At 41.3% G+C, this 19898-nt stretch overlaps 1 protein-coding gene and 1 long non-coding RNA gene across 4 annotated transcripts in view; both read right to left on the bottom strand.

Annotated features, from left to right (window-relative positions):
* Positions 1-4357, bottom strand: part of ACSL4 (acyl-CoA synthetase long chain family member 4) — a 37156-nt gene extending 32799 nt beyond the window's left edge. For all 3 annotated transcript variants that reach the window (XM_064159430.1, XM_064159431.1, XM_064159432.1), the window contains exon 1: positions 4253-4357. The gene's annotated coding sequence lies outside the window, so the exon portion shown is untranslated. The remainder of the gene's footprint in view (positions 1-4252) is intronic.
* A 4856-nt stretch (positions 4358-9213) lies between these two features.
* LOC135184006 (uncharacterized) lies at positions 9214-19898 on the bottom strand. Its single transcript, XR_010305813.1, has 4 exons — positions 19793-19898; positions 12742-12837; positions 11126-11175; positions 9214-9695 (listed from the first exon to the last, which is right to left on the bottom strand). It is a non-coding gene; the product is annotated as an uncharacterized LOC135184006 (long non-coding RNA).

Raw genomic sequence — 19898 nt, 5'->3', positions numbered from 1 at the left:
CCATGCTGAACGTACGTACAAAAGGGGAAAAACAGAACTGTTTTCTCAGCATTTAGGATTCCTTACAAAGCACTTTGCTGACAAGTACTCTGCAGTGGAAAGGCCAAGTGCCTCGCTCTATCTGAGACAAAGAAGGAGGGAAACAATTCCTTACATCCTTCACATTACACAGTTATTAATCCAAAAGCAAAGCAAATAAAATGCACACCAACTTCTTGATGCAGTAGCATTTGCTCCAGCCTCACTTTCATCGTAAGCAACTCACACAACCCTTCAGACTCATCCATTACACAAAGTGAAGTTCTGGCAGCTAAAAGAAAACGTTTCCTAACCCTCCCAGCCCCCTGCCCAAAATTGCCCTCTCTTACTTGTTCTGCTCCTCCTTTTCTCAAAACTGCCTGTGCTATTTATTTCCTTACTAGAAAGCAGTTCAATGTCCCTCTGAATTTTCTACTGTAGTTGGGATCATCTTAAAATGTAAAATAACTCTCCAGTCAGTGTACCAACATGCCCCATGCACCCATGCTCCTCATATCTAACCTCTGCAGAAGATCAAGTTATAGCCAGCACCTAGTTTAGTCCTGACTAAACAGCAGCAGAGCTCAGAAGCAGCCCAGTCACCTGAACAGCAGAAAGGCTCCTATCTAGGGCAACAAACCAGCATCAGGCATTTCCACCCCCACCATTCATTCCTAACCTGTGTGTCATGCACATGGACAGGTCAATAATGTTCTGCACATCTGGCACATGATTAAAGGCTGTATCTTGATTACAAGTTGACTTTATATGAACTATGAGATAGGAGCTGATAGTCCTCAGAAGAAGTGGGGCAGAAGTGCTGCAGTTTATTTAAGTTCTGTCCAATTATTTTTCTTCATCTCAGACAAGCAGCTCAATGCAGATCACACCAGACACTGACTGCAGAAAGGAAAACTGAAACCACCTCTCCCATGCAATTCTGGCAGCTGGCCAGAAGTCTTTCTCTTGGCAAGCACAGGTCTTGTTCCATACGGCATCTAGTTCATGTTTGCCTAAAACAAGTGAGAACTTCTCTCTGCTCCAGTGTATCCAGGATTAAGTAAAAGCCCTCCTCATCTACCATTCAGACGACAAACAGCAGCCTGTGAGAAAGGGCCCTGGCGCTGGCAGGCATCACGTTCACCAGAGATCATCACAGAACCCGTTGCACCGCTTCCAGTCTGTGTTTTACTTTCAGTGCCAGACAAGTTACTCTGTGAGCGAGTGGCCACAGAAGAAATAACCAGGGTTGCTGCATCCAGCTTTTTGTTTTCTGTATGCTCATCTAGAGTTAAGATTGTGGGGGAAAAGAGGCACTATGAATGTCAGTGGATTAGAGAAAATCCTCATTTTCCTCCTCCAACCAAAAAAAGTACAGAAACAAAAGCATTAACAAAGTACTAATAATTCCTATCCACTACAAAGCAGTGCTCTATTACCAGAGAAGAAATACTTCAGGCTTTCTTTTTGGCCCTTCTATATAACTGGTCTATTCCACTGTGCACCTTCCAAATGGAAAGGAGACAGAGAGCAAACTTTAATTACAGGGAGAAGAGGAGGTAACTTTGAGATTAATTTGAACACCAAAGCACTATCTAGCTGCTGTGGAATGCAGGAAAATTACACAGCCTGGCCAACTTTTGAGATGTGCCTTCCACAGCGAGGATGCAAGACATTGCACCATCTAACAAACAGTCCAATATGAGTAAATTGAACTAAATTCTAAATTGTGTTTCTCAGGAAACTGCTTTCCTCCTTCCATGAAACTTCCATCTCTTGAGAAGACTGTCCTGAGGCACAGTGACCACATGCTTAGCTGCAGATACAGTTAAGAATTCCCTTAATTAACTTCATCTCCCTTCTTGTTTATTTTAGCTGAAGTAATTCCTTATTCAGAAGTTTTCCTACAAATGAGCAGCCATTCGTTTCTCATGTTAACTACCTAACTGCATCTATTAATCATTAACTTCAATAGGTCTGCATGTTTACCATGCTGAGGCTACTGTTTAGTATTTCACTTAGGTATTCACTTGATTTAAAGTTGTGTCATGAGCCGTATTATTTTATTAGATATGTGTCAAAATACCATGCAGGATATATTTGTATCTAATGCTCTGCTGTTGTAATTTGTTCAGTAATGGTTTCTCTAGTCTTACAAGTGGGCTAGCATAAACTTCATGCATCATCCACTGAACACTGGTAATTTAGTACCCAGAAAACATATAGCTGCTGACAAATGTTAGCCTAGTAAATCAGCAGACAGTGGGCAACCTGTCACTTGCTTGCCCAGTGTATGTTACAGTAAGCCTTAAAGGTAACAGATGAGTCAAGTTTGCATGAAATGCAGATAACCAAATTACATCATGAAAACCTTACCACAAAGGAGTTACTGGGGGGAAAAGTATTAGAACACAACTTTGTATCCATGCATGAAGAGCAGAAGAAGAAAAAAAGAAACCAATGCTTCTGAAATTGGAACACTGCAAAAGCTATCTCTTGTTGGGAGAAAAGACTGAGTTGGGGATTTGTTTAAAATGTAACATTTTTCACATCTTAGGAAACAAGTAATCCACGTCTTTAATCATCGCAGTTAGTCTGAGATGACAAATTCAAAGAGCAGAATTTAACTAAAAAAGATGATGTTTATAATTCCTATTGATAGCTTTACTTGAAAATTTTTGCACTTCAAATTACAAGGCTATAAATGCAACTTCATCTATAACAGTAAATGACTGTATTTAGTAAATGCCATATCTAAGTAAGGGCAGGTATTATCTTTACCTTGACAATCATTTACCACTCTCAGGTACTACAGCTATACACATACTTTATATAAAACAATTCTTAATTTGCACCAGGTTTCTCTGTAACCTCTGCCTAATTTTCACGTGGACATGCAGTGACAAGGGGTAATGGCTTTATACTGAAAGAGTATATTTCGATTAGACATTAGGAAGAAAGTTCTTCACTGTGAAGGTGGTGAGGCAATGGAACAGGTTGCCCAGAGGAGTTGTAGATGTCCCATCCCTAGAAGTGTCCAAGGCCAGGCTGGATGGGGCTTTGAGCAACGTGTCTAGTGGAAGGCATCCCTGCCCCTGGCAGGAAGGCTAGAACAAGGTGATGTTTAAGGTCCCAGCCGAGCTAAACCATCTATTGAACATCCTCACTGGTGAAAAAAAAAAAATAAAAAAATCAAACCAGAAACAATTATGTTCCCACAACAGGGAATGCAGTCAAAAATAGTCCAAACGTTGCTGCAATTATCTCACTAAAGCATGAGTTAAGTGGAGGTCTGTTCTTGGCCCATTAAGGGCCCGCTGGGGAGGCATGTGCACTTGCTTAGAAAATAAGCTTCAACAAAGCTTACACAAAGGATACAAAGCTATTTTAGAACAGCACAAAGTGAGGCTTATCTAGGAGACACAGGAGAAAATATTCTTGCTCCACTTTCACAGGTGGCGTTATGATGTGAGATCGGAAAGCATGGCCTGCGCCTAGGGCTGAGCAATGAATCACGCTTTCCTGGGTTTGTGTGTCTGCTACATCAGCATCAGACCATATCCTGAGCCCAGCCTCCTTTTCTGCATCGGGAAGGAGGAGGCGGAGGGGCTCCGAGGGAGGAGATAAAACTGTTGATGTATTGGTCTGGCCCACGAAATCCGCTGGGGTCCCAGGAAAGCACAGAGGGGCAGTCAAGGATGCTGCTGAGGCACAAGGTGCTGCCGGCCAAAAGCAATACCGCTGGGGACAGTGCCGCTTCCTCCCGCTGCTCCTCATCCTTCCGGAGACCGGGAGAAGGACAGGGAAACGCGGGAGGAGGCGGTACTGGCCGGAGAGCTGCGCTGGCGAGCAGCCGGCGCGGAGGGGGATGCAGAGATGCTGAGCAGACGGAGCGGGGAGCAGCCCGCACAGGTTTATTCGGTTAACCATCCCGAGCCCCGCCACCTGCTCTCGGGCAGCGGCCGGGGCTGGCCCCCACCCTGGGCCCACCCCCAATCCACCACCGTGGTGCCGAGCCCCGGGCTATCCCCCCATCGCAGGCACTCCTATGGCCGCAGCTCCAGGGCGGTTGGGAGGGCCATGACCCCACGTAAACCCCAGCTCTTCCCCTCGGCTGACCCAGCTGCCTCCGCCCAGGACTGCAGCCTCCGTCCCACCCCCGGCGGGGTCGGAGGACGGTCCGGAGGGGAGCGACAGCGCCGCGCCCCCTCCCCTGCGTGCGAGACAAACCCACCTGTCGCAGATGCTGTTAAGGCGCAACGCGAAGGCCTGCCCCGGGCTGCTCCGGGCGCGCTGCCGCCGTCACGCCGCGCAGAGAGCGGTACCGGCAGACAGCGGTACCGGCAGACAGCGGTAGCCGCGGCTGTTCCTGCTGTTAAAATGGCTGAGGACGCGCGGGGGGGGGAGGGGGGAGAGCGGGGCGGAGCGAGCCCCCGCGGCCGGATCCGCCGCCCCATCCTCCCGCTCCGACGGAAGCGGCAGGGGCAGCGGCGGGGGCGGGCCCGGGCCCGCCGCGAAGTCAGCGCCCGGCGGGGGTGTGCGAGGGGGAGGTGGTCTCTGGACAGCGCCGTTCTCCGCGAAGCTCGGCCCGGCTGGGGACGCGCGTCTCTCCCCCGTCCCTGTGTCTGATGGAGGAAGGGGGTGTCAGAGGAAAGCAGGCTTCAGACGCGGTATAGGCAGAGCTTTGCTCTCCGCTCTCCTGTGCTGATGGACTCGTTTATTTCCTTAGTTTTCTAGTGAGGCTTGGTCACACCGATGGGTACGTGGCAAAAGCCACTCCAAGCCTCGTCCTCCCTATGCACAATCTCCTTGCTCACTTAGACTCGGACTGCGGGCAGTAATGCCTGCTCAAGATCTTCTAGGCTGGGCTAGGCAGCACAGAGGTCTGTTATCCACTTTTGCTTCCTGACAATCTGGCGGCCGTCAAGCTGAGCTGGAAGCCCCTGTGGTGTCCACTCAGAGAGCAAGAAGTGGGTTTTAGCATCAGCACTGACGAGAGCAACTGGGATTACTCATAGCACTGTTCAGAAAGCCAGAGGCCACAAATACTCTGATGATTAATGCAAAAGTTTGCCAGATGGTTTTGCTTGTTTTGGAATCTGAGGCTTCTTCAGAATAGATAGAGCACAAAATAACAGACTTTTGACAAGAGGCATAGCCATTTCCTAACAACATGGAAGGAAAGACGGAGAAACATTTCATGCTCCATCAATGCCAAGCAGAAGTCCAGCACAATCCTCCCCCATCCCATATGGAGTGGGAAAAAAGAGAAGCTACAAAAGAAGCCACATCTATATTTGGGGATAGGAATTTGCTGCTATAAAAGACAACACCTTTACAAGAGGCTAAAATGTGCTGGCAACAATTGCACATGCCATGTGAATGTTTAATAGTTGTTGCTCTTAGAGAAACAAAAAGCATGTCACTTCCCTGGATGGAGATTGAACCGAGTCACTGTGTAGTATGGATTTGGCTTGGCCTGTGTCAATTTCAGGGCGGCCCTGAAATTGCTCTCACTTTGTTCTAATTTGTTTCAAACCTGGTTGTTTTACTCCATGTCAAATCATCACTAGTGAGAGGGGCAGGGTTGTGCAAGATGCCCAAAGGCACATCTCTTTTATGCAAGCTAAATACTTTTTTGATCTAACCTCCTGTACTCGAAAAAGGTTGAGCGAACCAACTTGCTACAGTTTTTTTTTCCAACTAAACCACTGACACATGAGCCCATTTTCTAAATCTTTCTCATAAACAGAGAATATATTTTTTATTTGTTCCAGTTATTTTATACTTCTTGAAGTCTTACTGTGTGAATTAACTGAGCTTGGATTTACTATGACACGTCCTGCTAGTGGGTGGGGGAGCTTGCCTCGTGCGTCAGCTGGAGCAGTGGAATGGCCACAGTGGGTCAGAAACAGTGACTGAGCACACAGTATGCTTTCCCCAGCTGTGGATGGTCATCTTCTGGGAAGATGGCAAACTCTGCTGCTCAGACTTGTAGACAAAAGTAGTCTGTTTCTGCTCTTGAAAAGATAAATTAGCAGGAAAAAATAACCCAACTGCTTTCTTAATCCGTTCAAGATTCTGGCATCTACAGCTAGATACAGTTTCATAGTTTAACTTCTTGCTGTGTGAAAATCACTTCCATGTATTTTGAGCCTTCTATCTGGTATTTCCATTTATGTCCTTTGACTCTTGTATTAACTAACCAGGAATTACCATTCTCTCTTAACTGTTTCCATGCCACTCCTTGTTTTATAGATTTGTATCACTGATTCCTTGCATGACAACATCATTCATCTCTCTTCCAGGCTGTCAAGTCTAAGTGTTCACCAGGTGCAGTTTCATAGTACCTCCAACAAATTTAAATCTGAACTCCCACCCCTCTACCTCAGCTTGCATGTTCTTGCTCCCACATGGATTTCAGGTGCTCCAGGCTGTGAGCTCCTGATGAGTGCAACTCTTCCCTCACCTATTCCTTTGTGCCCTCCCTACTGGAGACCTCACCAAGCCATGGGATTTCCTCATCAAGCTCTTCTCGGCCTTGGACAAGCTGGCCTTGCATGTCATAGAGAGAAGTACAGTGGGGAATCCTGTTGCCTGTGGGGCTTGTTCACTCATAGCCCCAAGCTGGGCACCACTGAGTAACACATAGATTCAGTGGTGCCAGCACTGCTCAACAAAACACTTTGTGTGTTTCAGGAGGATATCTAAGTCACATTAATGAGCAAAGCTGGAAACAATCTAAGGAAAAAAATAGAACCTCTCAGATTATGCTTACAATAATTAGTCCTAAACTTGAACATTCTGCAGAGAGAGTACTGAGTGAAGAGTCAGATAGACCTTGCTCTGTGGAGGCTTTAGGAACAGCACCAAAGGAAACCTTTCTTGTAGCCACAGGTTTGCAAGTGCCTCCCTGAATTACATAGGATTTACTGATGGAGCAGCTGCTCTTTTCTTTGTTATAAGGAATAGTTCTGTTTAAACTGCTCTCTATAAATAAAGCTATGGTCAACTAGCAGTACCCTGAGGACAAGTGGAATAGAGGCTTCAAAACAGGTAGCTAAGAAAAGCAAGGCTATTGTCAGAAGGTTTACATTCATTACAGGAGCTCAGAAACTCCTTTGCAAACATTTCAGGAGTCCACAAATGAAAAGATTACAACTGCTTTTGTATAATAGTATGCCACATTGTCTTGAAATCTAAGTCTGACTGTAAGCATTCTTGGTTTTTCTCCTGTTGCAACTGCTTTGTATCTTTCCAGTAAGAGAAGCCCAGCAATGATCTCTGTGATCAGTACAGCAGAACTTCCCAGATAGTGCAATTGTTCTGAACCAATGCCAATTTTCAACCTCATCTCCAAGCAGCAAGAGAAAACTATGTCGAGAATATGCCAAAGCAGTCTGTAAAGTCTCTGTTTTTCACCCATGATTCAGAGCACACTTGGAAAAAATTAACAGCTTCTCACCTCATTCCTGATAGCAGCAAAGGCATTGCATAATGTTAGCACTTTTAATCTAACTAGTAAATCAATATTTGGAGCTGTGTGGGTTGTTTATTTATATTAGGGGCAGTAACTGGTGAAATCAACTATTTCTTTGTTGCAATCCTGTTTCTTCACAGTTAGAATCAAAACAACAGAAAATAAATTTGGTACACATACTTTGCCATTTCGCAAACTTTCCAACAATTTATTTCTCAGGATGGTCAAGTTTTAGTGTTCCTTTTTATTTTCCCCTTTTTTCCCCCAATGGTATCCCTTCTATTTTTTAACAAACTCAGAGAACATAATTGAAAAAAATTTAGAAATCACCAAAAGTGAAGCACGTTGGACCTTCTTGTTAACTCTGCTCATCGAGAGTCACTTACTTTTGTTCAATCTAGATGGTTTTAAACTGACTCCTAGGTTTTAAATGAATATACATCAAACCCAACATAGCAGTCAGTCAGACACATTTGGTGTCACAAAGGATTATTGATCCCTCCAAAGAAAGGCATTTCAAGGAGGAATTTCAAGTAGAGGGGGACTGAGGGATGGCCTATTGAATACAGAGCAGGGTTTTAATAGAAGGGGCCTACTTTCACATGCATTAATTGCTTCATTCCTTGCTGCTTTTTGTTCATGCTAGTTTCCTTCCCTTCTTACTCTTATACATAAAACCAGATTGGGAAATTGTCCGCAAATCTGTTTATAACAGTTGTCATAAAATAACCAATGTCTATATTTTACATAAAGAATAAACCAATCTTTATTACATCTAGTATCTACAGCCAACATATCAGGCTTTTCAGGGAAAGCAGAAGCAACGTTTGATAAAGCTTCTGACCTAAAAACCTTTAATCAATTTCGTTACCTTGATCTACGCAAATATGACTTCTGAGTCATTATGTAGAAGAATTTGCAAGCACTGAACATGTACTTGCCTTAAGTAATTAAATCTTTGTTTAAAGTCATATTCCATGCATGAAAGAGAAACAAGTGTCTGCTTGCAGACATAACATTCGTATTCTGTAAAGCCGTCACAGTCGTTGCCTGCTCAGGTCCACGCAGAGCTGTGCTCTTTTCCAGAGATAATACGTGACAGTAATGTTCTGCCTGCTTAAGCAGCAAGAGAGATGACTTGGAATATTACCCAGATACCTGCAGTGCCCCACAGCACCTCAGCATCTGCAGCATTTCAGAGACTGTTTCAGTTGGAAAAGATGTCTAAGGTGATTGAATCCAGCTATCAATCTAACACCACCATGGCCATTAAGCCATGTCCCAAAGTGTCACATCTATGTGCTTTTTGAGCATGTCCAGGGACAGTGACTCCACCACCTCCCTGGGCAGCCTGTTTCAATGCCTGACCACTCTTATGGTAAAGACATTTTTTCTTATATCCAATCTTAGCCTCTCCTAACACAACTTGAGGCCATTTCCTCTTGTCCTATCACTTGATACTAGGGAGAAGAGACCAACACCTACCTCACTCCAACCTCCATTCAGGGAGCTGTAGAGACCAATAAGGTCTCCCCTCAGACTCCTCTTTTACAGAATAAACAATCCCAGTTGCCTCAGCCACTCCTCACAAGGCCTGTTCTTCAGGCTGCTGACCATCTTCATTGTCCTTCTTTGGACAGTGTATAGCCATGAGAGCACCTATATTCATATTCATGTGCTTGGATTTTGAGTCTTTCATCCAAGTGAGCATCTAGTTTATTCAAGATCTTGGGTCAAATTGGCACTTAATAGAAAGCACTGCTGAGACTGGCAGGTTTGCATGCTACAGAAAGTCAAAGGAGATGCAGCTTCAGCATTGTCTTACATATTGTCAGTTTATGATAAAACTGAAAAGCCCTGTCAGGAGTAGAGACAGAGGATTAGCTCCTTAACAGGAGCATGTTCATGGACTTCCTGGCTGAAGAATATACACTTTAAGAAAGGAAAGCAGTATCAACAGAGTTCTGATCCATACCACAAGAAATCTAGGGAAAAATTTGGCACTGTACATTTAATCTTGTTGGTGCAAACAGCTACATGTCTCATTAGCAGAACACAGGTAACTGTACGGTCACTAGATTGCTGTACAAAACAAAGTACCTAAAAATGACATTCTGGACTTTGGAAGGAACGTTGAACAGTCATTACAAGGAGGCCCTTGAGTACTTCTCACCAATGAAGTATGTTCTACTGCTGCCTAGAGACATTCAAAAGAAAAAAAAAAGCTATAAACCCGAATTGATTTCCTGATTTTTCACAAGATCCTGCCTGAAGTTCACAACCACAGTTAGAAATATCCCCACAGGCCAGGATTGCTCTAAAGAACTCATATGATTAGGATAGATTATGGCCAAAAATATGGCTAAATAATTGTCTTCTTTCAGCCTGTTCTGTCCTCTTGAGTTTTACAATTTCCATTAAGAGAATCAAAACATTTAAAATACTACAGTGCCCTACTTCAGTATGAAACTATTTGGAGACTTCATTATAACAAAGACTATAAGTCAGTGAGGACCTTGACCTCAATAGTTTGTCTATTCACATATGCCAGGGCAGAAGTTTGTCTTGAAGAACCAACAGTTGGTGATAAATTGTCAATCTGTGTATGCAAGTCTTAAAAAGTCTTCTTGTTACTGTGAACTCCCTTGTGTGATTTTTTAAAAACAAACTGTAAGTAACACATGAAACATCTCTTTCTATCCCTCTTTCATCAGATGTACTTTCTTTTTTATTTCTGGGATTGCTGTGACCAGGGGATGAAATTAGAGTCACAATACAAAACCCAGCTCAAGGGCAGAAGTATTACATATGCTTTAAAACAAGCAGGTAGCCTTTCAATTTTAAAATAGTCTATGCATCCTGACTAAATTGCAGCAAGCTGTCAGTCTGTCTTGACATGCTGCAGCAGTTCTGCTTCAGCTTGTTCTTCAACATGTAAGACAGTCCTTACAAGACAGTCTTGTGGCTTCCATCTTTTCTGTCATGATTTACAGGATGGAGTATCTGCAAGGATCTCATTTACCCTGCTTGTCAATATGTCAGGGTTTTGCTGGAATTCAAATTACATTATTTTAATTCTGTCTTTGCAGCAGAACTTTTAGTCATCTTTTTTCTAGCACAGCTTCTTTCTTCAAAGGCTGATTAACGATTTTGTCTCACCAGTCCCAACAGAATCACCCTCAATTGTGCATACAAATTCCTAGAGAAGACCCTTTAAAAATCTTATTGTGAGCCGTTTGCAGAAGTGGTACAGATCCTCTCAAGCAAGTTCACATGTTACACTGAACAATGTAATACAGGTGTATGATTTCTTTTTTCTTGGTCATCTTTTTCAGACCCTTCAGAAGCCACCCACAAAAGATGCCTCACATACACTTTTATCTCAAGTGGCCAGAGATGCCAGAGTAACAAGTTTCTACATTCTTAGTATCATTTTTCAGTCAACAACCCAACATTTCCTTTGCACAGTTGCCTCACTGTCAAAATCTTTCAGTCTAAATTGATCCATTTCCATTTATAAACATTTGTGCTACAGAAAACATCCACTTATGTCAAAACCAGGAATGATACACAAAGAGAGAAGTACACCTTTACATGGTGTCTTGCAAAAAACATTTAAATTCTTACCTTAAAAAAGCATTTCTCATGCAATCCAAGTTTTGACTTAGCACTCAGATCTGTAAAGTAAAAGCACTTTAAATGAAGAGCCTAGGTGAGCTTCAACTTTCAACATTGCAGGGAAGGTGCCAACACTGCTTTAAATGCTTGCACATGTGACACTGACTTTCCTTCTGCCACCAAAACAGAAGAGAACTCTACTTACACAATCATCTCTCATATGAGTATCTGATACCTACTCGGACGAGTTGTTTCTCAGGTTTACAAGCAATGTCATAACATGCAAGAAACACTAATAGAGTATGCTTCATTTGCACACTAATGCTAATGTCTGTGCTTTCGTTTCTGTCCCTAGATCTATTACAAATTGATCCCCAGAGTCAATTATTTCATTTATTCACACAAACCTATATGTGTAAATTGCTTACAAAACCACTTGGTACTGTTGTAAGAGTTAGAGAAGAAGGAAATGCTTGTGAATGAAACCTAGTTGTGAATATTCAGTGGAGTTGGGGAATGGCTGTGTTCTGAGGTTTTCCCTGCTTCTGCTGGCCTTGTACTTGGAATTCAAAACTGCCTGGAAGTAGACACCATCACATTATCTGTAATGATATCTGGCTCCACAGGCCAGCCCAGGTATCAGCGTTACAAACAGCGGACAAATACCATGGTAAAAGTTTCTTTTTGTTTAGATGAGTAGTATCACTTACAGACCTATTTTCTTACTGGACAATGATAGTTAAGAAATATGATGCTGAGGGAGTTTCAGCTTTAGCCCGTGTTGTCTAGATAATTTAACTTCCTCATTAATATACAATAGAAGCATCTTCAGATGGAAGACCTGTAGTGGCTTGAGAAACTTAGAAGATAGTGCAAAAATAGGCAGGGTAACAAAAGGTACATTATAATCTCTAGGCAAATCAGGTGGCCTTTGTTGTTGGACACTCAGGAAGACAAATATTCAAATATCATCATGTTCAGTATGACACAGAAATAAATTAAGAAAAACAATGAGATTATTTGGAGCCAAAATCCTCATGTTGAAGTTTACTTCTAGTATTTTGAGGGGTAAATTTGAAATAGTTTTGATGACTGAAAGTGGAGTGACATTGCTGACATGGCCAAATAATACAGAACTATAGCAGCTGTCTGTTCCATTTTCAATTAATTTTAATCTCATTTGCTTTTATTGTAGTTCTGTGCCATGCCAATACCCATACCAACTATACAAGCATGAACTGTGCAACTGAGTTTGCTCATTCAGTCTCTCCACAGCAGTACCAGTGGCAGCCCAACTTTTCACTATGTTTTCATAATGGTGCCTGCAATACCTTGTGATACTGGGTACCATCTCTTATTGAAATGCTTCTTAGCATTAGCACATGAAACAGAGAATGCAGAAATACCGAAGCATCTCTGACTTTTGTACCACAATTAGGAAGCCTGAAACTTCAGCTCGAGCAATTGACTTGGTGCTGCTGAGAATTAAAAGCTGTATCCTTAGTCAATGTACACTGACATTCACGTCCTATCCCAGAAATGGCTGACCACAGGAGAGAAAGACTGAAGCACTGCAATACAGAATAAGCAATTACTCCTATGACTGCAGGTCTAATGAAACCTACCTGATGCTTTGTTGTTTTGTTTCTTTTTAAATAGATCTGAATCCCTTGCTCTTTTTCTTTCATGGATTCCTTGGCTGACATCTCATTGTACAACTTCTGTTAAAAAAGAAGCTCATTCAGTGTTATTCATGATAAAGCAAGTTGCCATGTTTTGACCCAGTAACAAATTATTTTCCTAACAGCAAATAGATCTCAAGTTTAAAAACACTCTCAGGCCTTCAACTGGCTAAGTCACATGTAGCTGTTGTACAGAAGTGATCTGATGAACTCAAAGGGTTAGAAATAATAAGGAGCTTATAAAGTGGGATACCTTTTCCTTATAGAGCTTTTGTAGTCAAAGTCTTTGGTGAGTCCTACTTACCTTGTGAAAGAAGCTTTGTCCAATACCTCAGGTAGAATTTTCAGAAAGAAAAAAAAAGCACCACTCTCCTTGTTCAAACTTACAAAGTTAGATTTATAATCAATGCTGTGGTTTCTTCCTTTCCCCATGTTATTCATTTTAAATGTTATATACTTCTATAATCCTCTCCAATGAGCTACAGCAGCAGTTGAAGTGCATTAGTGTACTTGCAGCATAGGGGAAGCACTACAAACAGAAACGACACTCTAAATTTAAACCTATCCTTTTCCTTCTGTTACTCATGTAATAGTAAACCTATCATTTAATCAACTTCTGAGGCTTTTATTCAGTTTTCTCTCTCCTTTTTTTTTTTGATGTAGGAAACCCAGCAAATGCCACCTCCATACAACTACAGTGACTTTACTCCCCCCGTGCACAAAATTTAGGACTTTTCAGAATTCATCTTGCAAACAGGACATAATTAAATGTGGGGAAGTTATCACACAAAGTAGAGGAACAAGGACAGGTATTTCCATATAAACAAGGCTTTGTGAGAGCTGAATCAGACATTGATTGAGATTCCATTGCCTTTAGCAGTGTAGGGTTCTGTTCTTATGAAAAGTTCAACTTATATGACTGAAATAGTATCAAATATTATCAAATTAACCTCCAGTGTAACCCCACTGATTCTCTGGTGCTACACTCAGCAGAACTCTGGCCCTCATGCTGTAGAAAGTTTTGGCACAAACAAAAGTGAGGAAAAACCGTAGAGGATTTGTAATAAATCAGAGGCTTAAACAGTTTTATACTAACCACTCAAGATTTAACTTTAGACTAATTATGTTTATATGGTGTAATTTAATGGCAATTCCTCTTAATACTGTATTAAAAAGTTTCAAACAAGCAAGTCATATTCAAAACCACAGAAGGCCTATAGTAATAATGCCAATTAAGCTAAATAATCTCCTAAATCTGCAGCCTAAGACATTCCCCTGGGTGTTAGGTGACACTTGAGCCAAATACTGAAATATGCAATGCAGACAAGTAAACAAATAAATAGTTTTATCAGAGTGTGACTAAAACACCTGCCATCAATCCCGGGTAATCATAAATAAATGCTGTCAATTTTTTATCTAATGATCAATATATTGCCAAAGGATGTTTGTGTTTTCCCCCACAGGCTAGGTGAGGAGCTCGAGCAAGGATGTGTAAGTTAGATTTGTCCCTTGTTTTGACATTCTAGTAACACAGCTTGTAACTATACAGCAAGCTGTATGCCTACTTGCCAATGAGTTGTGCTGCTTGCATCCTTTACTGGTTGGGATGTTTTCTCTTTTGTTTTCGTTTTGTTGTTTTTTTTTTTTTTCCCCCAAACAATCTTTTCCAAACCAAATCTGCCTGTGTGGTATGGCATTAACCAGTGGCACAGGTAATTTCAATGTCTTTCCTAAAACTCACTTGCCTCGAAGAAAGGCTGCCGTTTAACGGCAGTAACTGCAAGGCTGGAGCCTCAATTAGTTGCTCAGAGAAGCAAACCAGCAGGACCTGTGCTGCCACCTGCCGCAAATACTAGGTCTTGCTCGCAATTTAAAGTCCAAGCGATTTGGTGACAAAAGTGGTACTGCAAAATGCAGATGTCTAGCCTGATTCCTCTAGTAAAAATGCTCTGAAGAGGAGAAGACAGACAACGTGGAAAGGGAAAAAATTGTGCCTTGACACATATGTGCGTGGACTGGTGTTTACTTGTGGTGTTTTCATGCAAAGTCAAACAGGAGGCTGCCTCAGCTACACATCTGCTCTGTGGCATTAGTTTATGTGTGTGCTATCCTCGTGTTTACAACCCAATATACTTCAATCTCTACAAAATAAATACTCTCGAAATATCAGTGACTGGTGACATTTAAACTGGTTTACAAAGTATGCACGTGAGTGTCTAAGAACTGTTTTAACCCTACAGGTAACACAAAGCTTTGGCAGTGTCAGTCATACTAAACTGTACTCATCTGCTTGACTGAGTGGTTTGTCCCAGTTCCTATTTCTGAAAGGAAAACATATTTGTGGATTTTCCTTATTCACAGAATAGCTAAGTTGCTTCAGCTAAGAAATCTTCAGGTTGGCTATCTAAGGCCTCCCAGCAGACTTCCTTCATCTCCTAGGTAAGTAGCCCACTATGAAAAAAAAAACTGTCTGAACTTTTCCACCTATCTGCCACTGAAATGCAAAGATCAAACTACCTAATGAATATGAGGAATTACTTCACTTTGAAAAGCATTTTTAATTCCTCGTGAGAATTATTCTAGATGGGTACAATATATGAAATACTGTCTTAGGCTGGAGGCAGACCGAAATTGCTGACAGTTAAACAGACTAGTAAAACCTAATCTGTTGAGAACTGTGCTGTATTCATTACACAGAGCAATTCTCAGTTTGATCACTAGTGCCCTTGTGCTCTTTACAACTATTATTAAAACTACTGGGGAAAAGTTGGTGAGTTGGCTGAAATATTGATAAATTCTAACTGAAAAGCCCAAAGTGGGTACTCAGAAAACATTTGCAAGATCTCTGGAACAGAAAACTGAACCACCATATTCATAGTAGTAGATGTTTGTGCAGTGTGTTTTGTTGATGACATCTCAGTGACTGGGTATTTGCACTCCTGCTGTCACTGCAAGACTCAAAGTCCTATTCAGAGCTCATCACCCCACCCGAGACATGTTTAATTAGATCCTTTAAGTAACCCCACTTGCTCCTAACATTTCTAAGCACAAAAAGCATGTCTAAAAGATATTTTTTTCTTCTGTGGTCAACATGACTGCTGAAGATCATATGCCAGTTCCTAGTCATGTCTTCCAGAGTTACAAACCCCACAGTTCAGCATGAACAAAGTCATTAGTCCAAACTCTGATATTTGATTTATACCTCGGGGCCAGGAATGTAGCTCTACCTAGATGCCTTTTCAAGCACTCTGTCTTGCTAAATGATCACTCTTGTCCTGGACCTTTTCACGAGAGTTTCCTACACCCAGATGACTTCTTCAGGCTTGTCTAGACCTCTTTTGCAGGAAAAAAAACTTTTTGGCAAGAGTGCACATACAAATATTTAGAACACTAATGTCAGGCATTATTCTTAATAAGGTCTATACTAAATATACACATTCCATTAACAGATGCAGTACCCCAAAATACAGGGCATATATTCCCTTCTTAAACCTTTTCTGAACTCCTGAGATAATATGCAAATAGCACTGTCTAACACAGAGTCTGTTTTCAGTCTTCTTTCAAAGAAGGTTTCAGAAGTTCAAACAGGGCTGCATGTTTCAGGTGACTGGTTTAAGCCATCAGGCAATTTTTGCTTCATATTGGCAGACCTGCCAGTTACCAAAACAGTGACCAAAAGGCACTAAGGAATTTTGGGAAGACATTAAGATCTCAACACAGAAATCAGTACTTTGGTATGAATGTTGTGCTGTTAGAATTTACTCTCTCTACCAAAATGCTTTGAATTTGATCTTGCATCACTCAAATAATTTGTTTTAGGAACAAAGTCAGATTCTTGTGTGTTACAAAATGGTTCTCAGAATACAGGAAATTATTTTGATAACACACATTAGGCAGGCATTGACTGTGCTGCACTTCTTCCATATTAGTATCAGTCCCTGACAAGTAACAGCAGGTAATGTTCTTTACTCCTGAGACAGTGGTGAAAATCCCTCACAGGTGGGAATACCTGCTCTGTAAATGCCAAGTACATTTGAAATAGAGCTTATTTCATTGGTGTAGTGTGCAGATGCCTCAGGACATTATGGGAACTGGAGAGGACCTGTACCTGTATTACAGTGAAGGTTTTAAAGAATCTTCTGATGAGAAAGCTGTACTTAATCTGCCTGTGTGACTGAAGTCTAGAGTTTTCTTCACTTATCTAGATGACAGTTGTGCTCTTTGGACTTCATAAACAGCAGTGAACAGATCTGAAAAACATGCATAATTTGAAACCTTTCGAGCTGGGATACTTCTTTCCCACTTTACTGGCTAAGTTTTCAGGTACATGCTTCCAGAGGTCTGGCTGTTTCTTTGAGCATTGCACCTACAATACAGTTCCTCCTTATCCTTTTTTCTGTTTCTAGTAAAGAAGGTTTTAAGGAAATAACTAGAGTACATATTTTCTCTATTAGTCAGAGTTTCTAAACAGGACAATCTGTTACTGAGTCCAGTATGTTCTACTGGGTAGAACACCTATGCTGAGTACCACAGTCCTGACCTTCTGTCTGGGCAGGAGAAGACTGTGTCAAGGTTCAGATTGTGGAAAAAGTCTTCCCAGGCATCAGTCAGAGGAGGAAACAAAAGCAGCTAGCTCTGAAGCGTGACACATAACATCAGCCAAACTGTAAAACACACCTACATAAGCCATGAATACACAGAAATGTAGAGAGCTCTGTGATAAATATTTCTGAGACTTATGAAAGACACTAAAAGAGGGTGATCTATCTGGAAATTGCAAACACGAAAAATTATTTTGCCTCCCCTGTTACTGAAAACTGTTGGCAAGCATCCACTGATGTAGCCTGAATAAAGAAGCCATCAACTACAGTTTTCATCTGAATCTTGAGATGAGAACAGAAGCTGAGATAGTACATCTGCATAAAATACCTATTTTACTGTTCCCTTCAAACACTGCATTACTGAAAAAGAAAAGCTGACAGGTTTTACTGTATTAGTTAATAGGACATTATAATGAGCATTTAAGAAGTGAACCACCACGAGAGGGCTCATTATTCCATGTATTCCCTTTCAGCAGAATGGGTAAATTAATCTTTCCATACCAAAGCACTTAAACATGACCTCTGTCTTGTGTGAGGCACCTACACTTTATGAAATACATAAACTTGCACAGAAAACAAGTATACCTGGTTTTCCTCAACAACTTATTAAAATAGACCCTAAAGACATACTTCACCATGGTCTTCTCCTCTCACCTTGCGTCCTGGTTTCACTGAGTTGGATCATAGGCCTGCCACAGTCCACAGGCTGCAAGCAGTGTAATCTTACTAAGGATGGGGATTTCTCTCTATCCTGCTCCTGCTCATCCTTCTTTTCCTTCTACATCTCCCTCATCACTGCTCCCCATCACTCATCATTGCTCCCAAGGATTGTCTTTTCCTTTTTACTGTGACAGCTATATGTTTGCTGGGCTGAGTATAACTTTGTATGCTTCATATTGACATTGGAATTAGTTTTGCTGCTCTGTTAAATTTGTTTTCATTTCACCTCATGGGCCTCCTCTCCTTTTCCTGATCCCTCTTCTTGGCTGGAGAGTGGTCATTAGGCAATAGAACAACTGCTGTAGTTTAGCCCAGGATAGAGGCTAAATGTAAATACTTTGGTGCATGAAGAGTTGTTTCTCTCACATATTATGGTGCCAGCACTGGACATGAAACAAAGCAAATGCCTTGAAGACTGGAAAATGGCTAAATACAGGGACTAAACACAAACCAGAATGAATGTCATTGAGCAACTTAAGGCATAAAATGTTTAGTAACTGATGCGTGAAAAGATCAATCATCGTCTCTCTGTAGTTCTCAAGATACTTCGCGTTTAAAAACAAATGATACCTGGATGGAAACAAATTTTCTTAAGAACTTTTTTGCATGTTTTATATGAAAATATTTTTCCTCAAGCTTCAAACAGCTCTTGGAAATGCCTTTACTCATTTAACATACAAACCTACAAAGAAACGTATCACTATTTCCCTGATGCATCCTCAACCTGCGTCACAGTTACTGACAGTACTTTTTGAGCTTTTAACCTCGACTGGGGTAGAGAAATTAATATGAAGATGAACTGTTAACTATGATTTTCTTTATCTCAAAGCAAACCTTGTTCACTCATGATATTTCTTTATTTCTCCCTGCTTTTACATCCAACTGTTTTTAAGCCTATAAATAATGCAGCTTTTTATATAAGGGAAAAAATAACTCCAGTCCTGCAAACATGATAGAAATGTGGTTCAACAAAAAGCTGGTTCATACAGTTGTCATCTCATACATTTCAGCTGGTGTTTTATATCATTATTTTCAGTCCATCAAATTAAAAACCATGAAAATGTGATATGCTTTATAAGCTTCTGTTTGGAATGTTTCAAGTTGACATTTATGTTTTTTCCAGTATTGTCTAGCATATGTTCTAGCTAAATTAGCTGACAGGGAGAGATGTGATAAATGCAACAGCCTTTTATCTTTCTCCCAAGAAAATTCCTTGGGAGGAAATCAGCAATTACACTACCACAAGCCCTTCTTTATACTCATAAAAAATACATGTGAGCAACTGACTAAGCAGCAGGAAGTCAGAATAACTGATGGAAGAATCTCTGTGAACCTAGAGTTGGAGCAAAGGAAAAACCAAACAGCAAAGCAACAACAAAAAAACCACCCTATACTAAGTGTCTTGCCAACTTCAATTTCCCTGGTTGGTTGCCGCAACCTAAAGTCACTTGTGGTAGCAAATGCAGTTTTCAAAATGTGAACTGTAGATAATTCAACAAGAAAAAGTATAGTACCTATAATATCTATGAGATATAGGTATCTATAGATATCTGTAACATCTGTATTAGCTACAGGAGAAAGCTATTTACTCTAGGGACTAATGACAACTTAACTATCAGCTCTTCATTATTTCACTTACTGTCATTGGCATGCAAGACAAAAGACAGCCTTACTGATTTGCTGGGAGGCATCTTGTGGCCATTTAGGGAGCGCTGATCTTCTGAGGCAAAACTCGAGAATCAACCACCAACAGTTATGCTGAACATGGCTTATTGTACA

Source organism: Pogoniulus pusillus, chromosome 19 (assembly GCF_015220805.1).
Source record: "Pogoniulus pusillus isolate bPogPus1 chromosome 19, bPogPus1.pri, whole genome shotgun sequence".
Taxonomy (NCBI): domain Eukaryota; kingdom Metazoa; phylum Chordata; class Aves; order Piciformes; family Lybiidae; genus Pogoniulus; species Pogoniulus pusillus.
This window is presented reverse-complemented; position numbering and strand designations above follow the sequence as displayed.